Here is a 13,481-nt window from a genome sequence, read left to right as displayed (position 1 = left end):
AAGTGTGCGAAACTGAAGCCCCGCCCCCTGGGAACACGGCTGAAAAGAAAAGCTGTTAGTCACAAAACGAAACTTACCGGCCGGCTAGCGAAGTGCCACGAAAAGACCAAGGGGGGGCGGGTGAAAATTCTGCGACATATGACCGAGCAGATAAAGGGCAGGGACTCCAGGACCCTGCCACCCTTTTGGTTCCTGGACCCGGAGAGAGCACCATGGCCAACCCGTCCAGCAAGCCTGGAGTGCCGGAGCCCGTGCCCAGAACAGCGGCATGGGTGGAAGCCCAAACTGTGCGGATGTGTCGCCGGATCCAGGCACAAGCGCGCTTTATAATGGAGTGATGGATGGCCGAGATGGAGGAGCTGGCAGTGGCCATGCGGGCACGCGAAGTGGAGGCAACCTTAGAGGAGCGGGTAAGCGACCCACGACCCTATGTCCCCGAGTGACCGGCCGATCAGTCTGAGGGACCCGGTCTGCCCCTGCCCTCTATATTGCCTCCCTCGCCGTCCGTACCGGTTGCTGCTGACCCCCCGCTCGGTTCGCTGCCATCAACACCGACAGCGGAGTCCGTTCCACAGGCCCGCGAGGAAGCTGCCGACAGCCAGCCCGTTACCGCCCCGGCACCAACACCAGCTCCGAAAAAGATCAGCCTCCGGAAGGTGCCCTGTACCGCAGGGATAACAACGGCCCTGGCAGTCCGCCCGGCCAAAGCGGAGGCGGTCACCGCCCAGAAGCCAGCAACGAAGGTAATGCTGGCCGCTCCCAAAACCCAGGCCTCAACTGAGGCACCGCGGGGTTGCCGCTGTCAGGCAGCTGAGCAGGCCGCGACACACCGGGGTTTCCAAATGCAGAGAGTGTCGGTCGTAGCCAACACGGGGGAACTCCGGCTGGGCCCGACCCCCGCACAGAGTGAGTGTGGCGCATTGGTAGTGTGCGGGAGGAATAGGCCTATACCTCTCTTTAATAGGGGGGTGTTCCCCGGTGGGGATGTAATGTTGGACCCCTTTAATTTGCCCAAAATCCAAAGGGTGTTTGCTAAAAACTCGCTCATACTCTCGTACCACCCGGTATACCCCGTCTTTATGGTGTGTAGGGGTATCATCAGTGCCCACGTGTAGCTCTCGGCACCACTCATCTAACTCCCCTAGGGGTGGATGAGGACTGGCAGTAGGCGGTGAGATCGGGGGAACAGCCTCATGGATGGTGTGGGGATCAAGAGTGAGCAGCTTGGCAAGGGTAGCGTACCGGGGAAAGCCTAACCTCTTCCTCCCCACAGTTCAGCACCCTCACGGGCACTCTTCCCTTCTTGACGTCTACCACCACTCGGGCGGCCATCACTGTGGGCCAGTGTTCAAAGGGCATGGGCTCTACCATGGCGGGATAGTCCCGCCCTTGGGGACCTACCGCTGCCCTACACCAAATCGTCATCTCACTTCTGGGAGGCACAATCAAAGGGGCCACATCCATCACTCTCACTCCCCCAATCTCTCCCCCTGTTGAGTTCACATGCTGGCGGTACATCAGGGCCTTGATCTCATGCTGCACCGCTCTCTGTCGGCTCCCCGCCGCTGTGGCGGCTAGCTGCTGCAGTAGGGTCAGCACATCACTCATGCAGTGCTCCATCACATTGGTCCCTAGCACCACTTTCGGGTCATGATCACTGGGTTCATTCATTATCACAATCATTCCCTGGTGTTGCAGTTCAGCTCATCCCACAGTCATGGCCACTTGTTTGTACCCCACTTGGGTCAATGGGAGCCCATTAGCGGCAATCAGTGTCATGCTACCATCGGGGGGGCGAGTTCGTCCTTCCCCCAATACCGTTGATACAATGTGTATGGTATGGTGGTTACCTGAGATCCAGTGTCCAGGAGAGCCATCACCGGTATGCCGTCCACGGCCATGGGGATGATGGGCCTGGCTCCGATGTACCGGTCCCGCCAGTCTGGGGGGCCATGGGGTTCTACTCCTGAGGATTGGCCAGTGGCCCCAGGGGTTGCTCGTTTAACGGACACCGTCGGGAGTAGTGGCCGGGTTTACTGCACCTGTAACAAATCGGGGGTCCATACCGTGAGTCATTGGCCCTTCTCCGCTGCATCCAGGGAACGTCCTCAGGGTGGTCGGTGAGCTGCATCTTTGCCGGGGGCTGGGATCTGGTCGGAGGCTGAAGTGCTGCGAGGATCTTGGCGAGGTCTCCATCCATGCGGCGGACCTGAGCAGCTAGTTCTTCCATTGTTCCACTTAGGGCTGTAGGTACTGGAGGTGCTGGTAGGGTAGGGGCCACCACGACGGGAGCCGTCTCAACTGGCCATGGGGCTGGCTCCGGGACTTCCGATGCTGGGGGTTGCAGAGCTTTAATGGCCCGTTCCTTTAACACAGCAAAGTCCACATCAGGGTGTTCCAGGGCCCACAGCCGAAGTTGTTTACGGTCCTCCGAGGATCTCATCCCCTGCACAAACTGCTCACTTAACATTTTGTTACTGTCCACACTGTTGATGGTGTCCACCCGCTTCAGTGTGCGGAGGGCAGTTTGCAGGCGCAAGGCATAGTCACGAATACTATCCGTAGGCCGTTGCCGGCATTGATAAAACTGCATCCGCAACTCGGCTTCAGTACGGGTCTCAAAGGCAGTCTGCAGCTTCTCAAAGATGGTGGCTACAGAGGACCGGTCCCCCTCGGCCCAGGTCTCCGCCTCCTGCTCAGCCGCGCCGGTTAGCTTCCCCAATACTAGCGCTGCACGTTGCTTATCCGTCAGGGGGTACAGTTCGAGTAGCGGACTAAGCTTCTTCCGGAAGACCTGCAAAGCGTCAGGTTTCCCGTCGTACTGCGGCAGCCAGGCAGCCCCGGGCACATAGGGCAAGGAGAACGGCATCACCTGGGCGAGAGCTGGGGCCACGGCGTCCCCCACAAGCGCGGCCGGGACCTGGGCGGGCCCATTCCCATCAACTGGTACCTCTGCGGCTGCGACCGCCGCTCCTCCAGCGGCTCAGTCGGGCGTAGACATCTTGTTTCCGTCCCCCTTAGCCTCTTTCCGGCTCCTCCTCTGCAGGGGTGGGGTCTAGGCCTTCGCGCCTCCACTGCTCGAGGAGACGCTCGAGCGGGGACTTTTCGCGCCCAAGATGGCGGCTTCCGTAAATTCCGGGCACTCCTCGCCCGACGAGTGAAAAGGGTGGTTTGATTTGGGGATATTGTCCGTGACGCCACCCACGATTGTGGTGAGGTTGGAACACCACCGCTGCTCTGGACGGGGATCCCGGGAGTGATGACAGGGAGCAGCGTAGTTGTTGTTTCCCCTCCGTGGGTAGGGGGGTTTGGTGGTCCCGGGGCCCGGGGAGGGATTTTGGAGTTGGCAGGCGGGTTACGGGGCCTGATGAGGTGCAGGGTCGCGGGGGCAGCGCTGTGCCGCACGGCACGGTGGTACTCACTCAGCCAAAGATGATAACACAGTTCTCGGTAAAACACACGGCTGGATGGACGGGTCCCACAGACGGCTGCGGTTGTTCTTTCCCCGGCAGGTTGATGGTGACTGCCTTTCCCTGCACCTTCGTAGTTTGAATGGTCCCAATGGGTTCCCACCGGTAACCCGCTCCCCAGCTTGATGGGTGCTGAAGGAGCCCCTTTTGCCCGCAGGCACTGGCCCTGGGAACGGTAGCCTTGGCGGTGGCTGTGCTCCCCTTCACGGTTGGACTGTTGCCTTTTTTTCGGGACTTGACTGCTGGGAAACCCAGGAGGTTCCCTTCGCTAATGGATTTGACCAACTGTCGGCGACTCCGAGCCTGGTCGGGGTCCGAAAAGCCCTGCCGAGTGATGCTGGCTTCTCTTTGCGTACCAGTCCGGTACTGCCGGGCCACCGCCCGTCCACGGTCCTTACGGCAGGCTCCAATCGGCCTCTCCTGCAGACGGTCACCACCGTCTGCCAACCTTGCTGCTCCGTCCGGGCCACACACCCGGACCAACTTCAGAGTGCTCCACTACCACTTTCCTTCCTCTCACTTTCACTGTCAGAACTAGTCTGCTTTGTTTTCCCGCCTCCAGGACTGTGACCTCCTCGGTGGGTGGAGACCAACCGCCTGGCTCCACCCCCTGGTGTGGACATCAGCCCCTGGAGGAAGGCAACAAGGGTTTGTGTCTGGCTTAGGTGTGCCTGACCGGGGTGTAGGGTGTGGTGGTGTTGTTACCTGTGACGACCTGGCTTGTCCAGGGCGCCACATGAGCAGGAGCAGACGCTCCATACTGGAAGTGACAGCAGCACCAGCTGGGCCGGGAGATCGCCGCCCATGAGAAAAGGAAAGCAGAGGTGCTGGCTCGGACCTACTCGGAGAAGGACCACCTCCGCAACGCCACCTTTCGAGTGAGGGGCCCGACACACAAAGGCCAGGTCCGGCACTTCAACTCCCAAAGAGGATGGGGGTTCATCTTCGAGCCGGGCTTGGATGTGGAGATCTTTGTGTCCCGGAGGGACGTCTACCCACACCCCTCCCTATGGGTCATCCCGACCAGGACCTGGAACCCGGGGAGTTGGTAACATACACCCGGCATTGTGGGGAGAGGGGGTGGTTTGCCCTGGATGTGAGAAGAAGGGTAACCATGGGCGCTCAGCTGCACGTCCGCCCCTCTCCGCCACCCTCCAGCCCTGCTGAAGAAGAATACTGATATGGTAGCGGTTCTCGACTACTTTGCTGCCCATCCCCGTTGGGACCAAGTTGACGTTCTGGTTTTAAAAGTTAAATAATGACATGGCTGAGAACTTGCAGGCAAACCCAACAAACCCAACAACTATTGGGCCTTGTAAATAGTCCCTGACCACCCTTTTCATAGTCCTGCAGTCTCCGGAGAGGCTGGTTGGAGGAAGGGCCTGCGGGAAATTGTAGGCCGAGGTCCTGTCACTAGTGAGACCGGTTCAGGGTTCCCCTGGACGTGGGGCCTCTCAGAGAGACTGCCGGGTAAGGAACTTATTACCCGGCCCGTGTGGGCAACACCCGGACCTGAACCCGTTTCTGAACAGGGGAAAAAGGGGTGCTGACCTGGTTTTTAGAGGCAGCATCAGGGCTAGATTTGCTTGGGTGGGCAAAAATGAAAAGGACCCGGTCCCGTCCCATTCCCGGTTAATAAAAATGTTTTATTGCAACGTTTAAGTAAACTGCCTCCCGTAAGGGAAGAAAACAAACATATGCTTAATTGTACAAAAGTTATTATACTTGTAAACATGTTTTATCTTTTTCAGTTCAAAAAGCAAAATAAACCGGTGGTGGTCGGACAGCCCGCAGACGGTCTATGGTTAACCAAGGGGGAGCGTGACGCCCTGGCCGGGCCAGGTAGTCACAGATAGGGCCCCGCTTTACACCTGTCCCTCATAGGTAACATACAGCCAAACATTTAAACCCTAGTCACCCCCCTCAGGGCTTGATGGACACACCAGGGGGTGGAACCAGGCGGTTGGAAGACGCCCACCAAGGAGTTCAGATAGCCTGAGGCGGGAAAGTAAACAGAACAAGTCTGGAGTTCAAGTTGGAGAGGTGTTTGGGCTGGAGCTGTGTGCAGCTCCAGCAGAGGAGAGAAACCAATTTGAGCAGGTGGCGGGGTAGGAGCCCTGGTACCTTTGGCTAGGAAGCAGACGGCGGTCTCCGTCTCCAGGAGCCGGGAAGACGGCTCGGTGGAACCGAGGTGAACTGGGTAGTGGCCTGTCGGTCCTGACCCGGGGAACCGACTCGGAAACCGGAGCACAAAGGGAGGTACTCAGACCCTGAAACGAGGTCCAGAAGCTACTGGGGGCTAGCTAATTAACTGATTGCGGACAGCACTAGAGATCCTGTCCCACCCAAAGTCCCGACTGAAGGCAGCAGCCCAACGAGGGGGATAAGTAGCCACCGCCACGGCTCAGAGATCCCACGGGTCAGCGTCTGCGGTCAAAGGGCTCCTTAGGCGACGACAAGCCGGGAGCGGACTCCTGAAGTTGCAAGCACAGGCAGTCCACCATTCAACACACGTGCGGGAGAAAGACAGAGACCACCAGCCAGGTGGGGGACCAGACTGAAGCCGGCTGCGGGCACCGACCACCATTACCTTTGTTTACCAGAGACTCATGTGTTTACTAATAGTGAATACATCAGCACCCTCCGGTCGCCCATCATCCTGCACCGCCAAACACCCCCAACGAGTCCCGGGGCCACCATCCCTGCCCACGGAGGGGTTAACAACTTGCTGCCAAACATCTCCCCTGGGTGCCCCGTATCTGCAGCGGTGGTATCCACTTTCACCACATCCCGTGGGTGGGGCCACGAACTGAACACGTCGTTGGCCGTACATCTATGTCCCCAAACCACAACCCCCCTTTCAGTTGAAGTGATTGTGAGACCCCGAGTCCGGAGACCCTCGAGCCACCCACTGAAGGTCCGGATCCGAGCGGCTCGGCTGCCGAGCACGGGGCGGTACACCTCACTATGTACAGAACCCAGTACTCAGGGTCAGAGTGCCTCGCATGGCTGGACCTCCACCTCTATGAAGTTCACGACATACAGCATTGTAATCTGGTGACCGTACATCTTATCCCATGATGTAAGTTGTTCTAGTAATCTTCTCTCTTTATGTGACCTCAATACCTGATCCCTCAGATCCTGAGAGCAAAACCTTAGTACTTTCCCCTGAAAGTGTCTTCTGTGACACCTCTGTTCTATGATGTAGAATCTGACTGTAGCTATGATGTAAATGCGTATTTAGTATTTGATAGATGTGATATCCACACTCACCAGTGACGTCACTACCCACCACGATAGGTCACTACTCACCAGTGAAGATCACCCTTCACCAGAACAAGTCAGCACACACCTGGAAAGGCCACTACTCACCAGGGAACATCCCACTCACCAAGGAAGGTCACCACTCACCTGAAAAGCTTACTACTCTCCAGGACAGGTTACCACTCAACCGGGACGGTCATTTCTATACAGGACAGGTCACCACCCACCAGGACAGGTTAACGCTCACCAGGACAGGTCACTAGTGACTAGGTTATGTCACCACCCATCATAACAGATTACAACTCACCAGGGATGGTCATCAACTATCAGGAAAGGTCACCACTCACCCAGAAAGCTTACTACTCACCAGGAACATCACCACTCACCAGGGAAGGACACAACTCAACAGGGACGGTCACTTCTAAACAGGACAGGTCACTACCCAGGACAGGTTAAAGCTCATCAAGACAGGTCACTAGTGACTAGGGTATGTCACCACCCACCAGGGCAAGGTTACCACTCACCAGGGATGGTCATTACCTATCAGAAAAGGTCATTATTTACCAGCATAGGTGTCATGATGTGTTTTACCTTCTCACTGTATTTGCTGTAATACTATGTCTTGGGATGTAAGTAACCATACCTTCCCCCCCATCTCCTGTGTCTCTGGGCCCATAATGCAATTATCTCTTGTCCACACAGCCAGGGGAACTTCTCATTGTTTCGTAAGCAGTGGATAACGCCAACTACACAAACCTGTAGACATCTCGGAGCCAACCTTCTAGAATCTTCTAGTGGGCCCAACCATTGCAAAGACCCCTACCCTTGAGGGGCGGGCCCACGAGCTCAGACAATTCACTCCTGTTTCTAAATGCAGTTGGGAGCTGAGTTTTGAAGAGGAAAAGAGCGAGATCTGATTCTGCGGACAGATCTCGCCGTCCAGTGGATTGTGTGGGATTTCTGGGACTCTGAAGAGGACTATTTAGTCGTGATCTGGCACTTTGGATTATCGGGAGGTGCCCCCAAATCTGTTTTATTTGGACTTGTCGTGTGCTGTTCCTGTATTCCTGTAAGTAAACCTGTTGGATCATCCTCGGCCTGTTGTCTCTCCTTGCTCTGCTGTACACCCCGTCACAAACTGGTGGCAGCGGCGGGATCAGAGCAGAAGAAATGGAGGACAACGGCCAATCAACGTCTGAAACCAGAACCTCAGGATACAGGAACTGGACTGTGGTGAGCCTACAAACAAAGGCCCGTGAATTAGGTGTCGGCTACAAAGGGACTCTCTAAGGAGCAACTAATTGAGGCATTGGAAAACGCTTGCCTGCAAGATGGCACCGAGGAACAATTTCCACAGCAAGGGGAGCAAAGACGGGAGCCGGAGGTAAATACCCAAAAAAGTCAATGGGTTGTGTGGTACGAGGAGGAGATGGCCTTGCTGGGAGAGGAGACCACCATAGAATATAAGATGGAGGTCATGCGTGGAGCTAAAGAGAAGGAGCGCAGGATGGAGGAGATGGCACTGCTGGATAAGCAGCTCGCTGTGGAAGCCGCGAGAGGTTCCAGACAGACTGTAACCCCAGCACCCATCATGAGGGAACTTCCCAGGGTGTCCCGCAAAGACTTCAAGCAGTTTAATGAGGCTGCTGGTGACATTGAGGGCTTCTTCCAGGACTTTGAGCATCAGTGTCGATTAATGGAAGTCCCAGAAAGGGAGCGCGTCCGGCATCTGGTTGGGCTCTTAGAGGGTGGAGCTGCTGCAGCCTATAGAGCTATGGACCCTCGGTGGAACTGTGAGTATGCGGATATTAAACAGACCATTCTAGAATATTATGCTGTAACGCCAGACACTTACAGGACTCAGTTCCGTACTTTAGCATGTGATGAGGAAGTGTCCTTCAAGATGTATGCCCACAAACTCAAACATCTGTGGCATCGTTGGCTGGAGGCAGAGGAGGCCTTAACCTTGGAGACCGTCCTCCAGGTCCTCCTAAAAGAGCAGTTTTACTTCAAGTGCCCCGCTGAGATCCGGGAATGGGTGCGTGAAAGGAGACCAGCCACTGTGGAGGAAGTTGCAGCTCTAGCTGATGAGGCTCTCACCATCAAGCCTCAGTGGAAAAAACTACTACCCAGTGAGAAAAAAACCACCAACCCCCCAACGCTGGCGGCCCCTGGTCCTTCTGGCCCCAATGTTCACCATCACCCTAGACCGTCCACTCATGGGGACCTTCGTGTGACTGTGCCTCGCATTACTCATGCTCCACCTTTGGGAATACGACGTGGAGGAAGAATCCCAGAGCGCAGATGTTATGGGTGTGGGCAGCCTGGGCACATGCAATTCCAATGTCCAGGTGTTCGGAGACAGAACAGCTACAGACCGCCTTTGCCTGTTCATTATCTACAGACACCTTCACCAGGAGAAGAGCTGGATTCTGTGCCTGATGACTTGCCAAGTGACTCAGATATCCTGGCTCCCCTACCCGGAGTCTATGGGGTGCGAGCTCCAGCCACCTGTTCTTCTGATCTTCAGGACAAACATCTACAGGAGGTCGTGCTGGATGGCCAAAAAGTTGTTGGCTTCCGTGACACTGGGGCTTTCCTCACCATAGCCGATCCCCGAGTAATTCAACCACAAGCAATTCAAAAGGGACCAGGAATTGCCATTGAACTGGCAGGAGGTACCCAGAGATATATTCCAAGAGCGAGTGTGACCCTGGATTATGGCTTTGGGGCAAAACAATGTGTGGTCAGTGTGATGAGCGGCCTCCCTGCAGACGTTCTTCTAGGAAATGATGTGGGGAATCTTCATTGCCACTTTGTCGGTGCGGTAACCAGAAGTCAAGCCAAGAGAGCAGCCCATGTGGACGTGTACAACCCATCCATGGAAATGAGGCCACCAGAACTGCCATTACAGCCGGTGAGTGATTCTTCTTGTGGGGATAATATGAATGTTACTTGGGATAAAGTTCAGTTTAGACAAGAAGTAGAGACTGACCCCACCCTTGCTAGTTTTAGAGCCCGAGCTGAAATAGGGCAGCTAGGGGAGAACGGAGAAAGAATTATCAGAGAAAATGGACTTCTGTATCGGGTTGCCAATGCCGACTCCCTAGATAAGCCCTGGACTTATAGCAAACAGCTGATTGTTCCTCAGAAGTACAGAATTCCCCTATTACATCTGGCTCATGACATTCCTACGGCTAGCCATCAAGGCAAAACCCGCACCAAGAGACGATTGACTCAAACTTTTTATTGGCCGGGGATTTCCCAAGCAGTGGCGCATTTCTGCCAAACTTGTGACATATGTCAGCGTAGAGGGCGACCCGGAGATCACCCAAAGGCACCCGTGCAACCGCTCCCTATAATAGAAGAACCCTTTCAAAGAGTAGCTGTTGATATCATTGGACCTCTGGCTAAACCAAGTAAATCTGGAAAGCAGTACATTCTCACTGTTGTGGACTATGCCACCCGATATCCAGAAGCCGTGGCCTTGTCAAGTATCTCTGCAGCCAAGGTGGCCGAGGCCTTGGTTATTATTTTTACCAGAGTAGGATTCCCCAGTGAGATCTTGTCGGACCAAGGCTCCCAGTTTATGTCAGAGTTGGTCCAGTGTCTGTGGCGCACTTGTCGAGTACGAGCGATCCGAACGACCCCGTATCATCCCCAAACAAATGGACTTTGTGAACGATTCAACGGCACTCTGAAGAATATGCTGAGGGCCTTCACGGACCGAGATTCAGACTGGGAGAAGTACCTACCCCATCTCTTGTTTGCCTATCGGGAAGTTCCCCAGGAGTCCACTGGGTTCTCCCCCTTTGAACTACTCTATGGAAGAAAGGTCCGAGGACCCTTAACCCTGCTCAAGGAATACTGGGAGGGGCAAGTTGAAGATACAGGAACCCCTGTTGTCCCTTATGTCCTAAAGCTGCGAGAAACCCTGGCCCAACTTGCTAGTTTTGCCCAGAGTCATTTGCGTATGGCTCAAACCAGACAGAAGACATGGTATGACCGTAAAGCACGCTATCGGGAGTTTGTAGAAGGACAACAAGTCTTAATGATTGTTCCCCATCGGCAGAATAAACTGCAGACCACATGGGAGGGTCCCTTCCGGGTTCTCAGAAAACTGAATGATACCAATTACCTTCTTGCTTTAGATGATCAGGGGGCTAAGGCAAAAGACTGTCCATGTGAATATGATTAAGGAGTACCATGACCGGAACATTCCAATGATAGCAAGCTGTCGGTTGGCTTCAGAAGATGGTCAAGAGGATGAGGACTCTCTACCTGATCTCGTGGAAGCAGCGAGAGCCCCATCCACTGTGGAACAAGTTCCCCTGGGAGATTACCTGGACTCCTTACAGAAAATCCAGATGCTGGAAGTGCTTCAACAGAGACGGGCTGCTTTCTCATCCCAACCAGGTCGAACCACCGTCACCCAACATCATGTGGACACTCAGGGCATCCGTCCCATACAACTGGCTCCTTACCGGGTACCTGAATCAGTTTGAAACACCATGCAGCACGAACTGTAGGAGATGTTACAGCTTGGGGTAATCCAGGCCTCCCATAGCCCTTGGGCCTCCCCTGTGGTGTTAGTACCCAAGAAGGATGGGAGTACTCGATTTTGTGTGGACTATCGGTGACTAAACGACCATATCGTCAGCGATCCTTACCCAATGCCTCGTATTGACGAACTTCTAGACCGACTGGCTGGGTCCCGATATGTCACTACCTTGGATCTCAGTAAGGGATACTGGCAGATCCCTCTAACAGATGAAGGGAGAGAACGGTCCGCTTTTATAACCCCCTTTGGTCTGTATGAATTTCTAAGCATGCCTTTTGGAATGAAAAATGCCCCAGCCACCTTCCAGAGAATGGTGGATCAGATCCTCCGGGGATGTGGTGACTTTGCTTGTGCCTACTTGGATGATATCGCCGTCTTCAGCCACACATGGGAGGAACATCTGAATCAAGTAGCCATTGTTTTGGACCTGATTCTTGCAGCCGGCCTAACTATTCGACCCGATAAATGCCAATTGGGGATGGGGGAAGTCCAGTACCTAGGGCATAGAGTGGGAGGAGGGAAGCCCCGTCCTGAGCCTGCCAAAATCCAGGCTATTAGAGACTGGCCTGTACCCCAAACTAAGAAACAAGTTATGGCTTTTCTGGGCACTGCCAGTTATTACCGAAAATTTGTTTCTCATTTCAGTACTGTGGCCAAGCCTCTTACCGACCTGACCAAGAAAACAATGCCCCAGCTGGTGATCTGGACTCCAGCCTGTGATGAGGCTTTTAACCGGCTGAAGGACGCTCTGGTCTGCGATCCTGTCCTGGCTGCTCCAGACTACAAGCGGAGATTTATTGTGCAAACGGACGCCTCTGCTTATGGACTGGGAGCTGTCCTCAGCCAGGTAAATGCAGCCGGGGAGGAGCACCCCATCGCCTATCTCAGCCGGAAACTGCTGGACCGAGAAGTGGCCTATGCAACTGTTGAAAAAGAATGTCTGGCTGTAGTGTGGGCCCTTAAGAAACTACGGCCATATCTGTATGGACGGGAATTCACTGTGGTTACTGATCACAATCCCCTCACCTGGCTGAACAGAGTCTCTGGGGACAATGGACGATTACTGCGATGGAGCCTGGCTCTGCAGCCCTATAACTTTACCATACAATATAGAAGGGGCAGCCAACACCAAAATGCAGATGGACTGTCCAGGCAAGAGGAGCCTTGAGTTCTGTCAGCCATGCCTGTGTGTACTTAACCAGCGACCTGTAGAGGTCCCTAGTACGTACACAAGTTGGGAGGGGAAGGAATTGCCATGATGTGTTTTGCCTTCTCACTATATTTGCTGTAATACTATGTCTTGGGATGTAAGTAACCATACCTTCCCCCCCATCTCCTGTGTCTCTGGGCCCATAATGCAATTATCTCTTGTCCACACAGCCAGGGGAACTTCTCATTGTTTCGTAAGCAGTGGATAACGCCAACTACACAAACCTGTAGACATCTCGAAGGCAACCTTCTAGAATCTTCTAGTGGGCCCAACCATTGCATAGACCCCTACCCTTGAGGGGCGGGCCCACGAGCTCAGACAATTCACTCCTGTTTCTAAATGCAGTTAGGAGCTGAGTTTTGAAGAGGAAGGGAGCGAGATCTGATTCTGCGGACAGATCTCGCCGTCCAGTGGATTGTGTGGGATTTCTGGGACTGTGAAGAGGACTATTTCGTCGTGATCTGGCACTTTGGATTATCGGGAGGTGCCCCCGAATCTGTTTTATTTGGACTTGTCGTGTGCTGTTCCTGTAGTCCTGTTAGTAAACCTGTTGGATCATCCTCGGCCTGTTGTCTCTCTTTGCTCTGATGTACACTCCGTCACAATAGGTTAACACCATAGGTCCCAAATCACCACTCACCAGAACAGGTCCCCAATCACCAGGGCAGATCACCACTCACCAGGAGAGGTCACCACTTATCAGGGAAGGTCACCACCCACTAGCACAAGTCACCATTCACCAGGACAGGTTACCACTCACCAGAGCAGGTCACCAACACTCACTAGGGAAGGTCATCACATACTAAAATAGGTCACCACTCACCAGGACAGGTCACTACCCAACAGGACAGGTTATCACTCAATAGGATAGGTTAACACTCATCAGGACAGGTCACCACTCACCAGGGAAAGTAAAAATTCACTAAGACAGATTACTTAACATCAGGATAGGTCATCACTTTCCGGGAAAGGTCAG

The 13,481-nt window shown here is 54.3% G+C and overlaps 1 protein-coding gene across 2 annotated transcripts in view; it reads right to left on the bottom strand.

Moving 5' to 3' along the window:
* Positions 1-13,481, bottom strand: part of LOC142280557 (Fc receptor-like protein 5) — a 283,892-nt gene that overhangs the window by 132,856 nt on the left and 137,555 nt on the right. The window lies entirely within an intron of this gene.

Source organism: Anomaloglossus baeobatrachus, chromosome 2, assembly GCF_048569485.1.
Source record: "Anomaloglossus baeobatrachus isolate aAnoBae1 chromosome 2, aAnoBae1.hap1, whole genome shotgun sequence".
Taxonomy (NCBI): domain Eukaryota; kingdom Metazoa; phylum Chordata; class Amphibia; order Anura; family Aromobatidae; genus Anomaloglossus; species Anomaloglossus baeobatrachus.
Note: the sequence above shows the minus strand (reverse complement) of the source record. Positions and strands in the feature narration are given on the sequence as shown.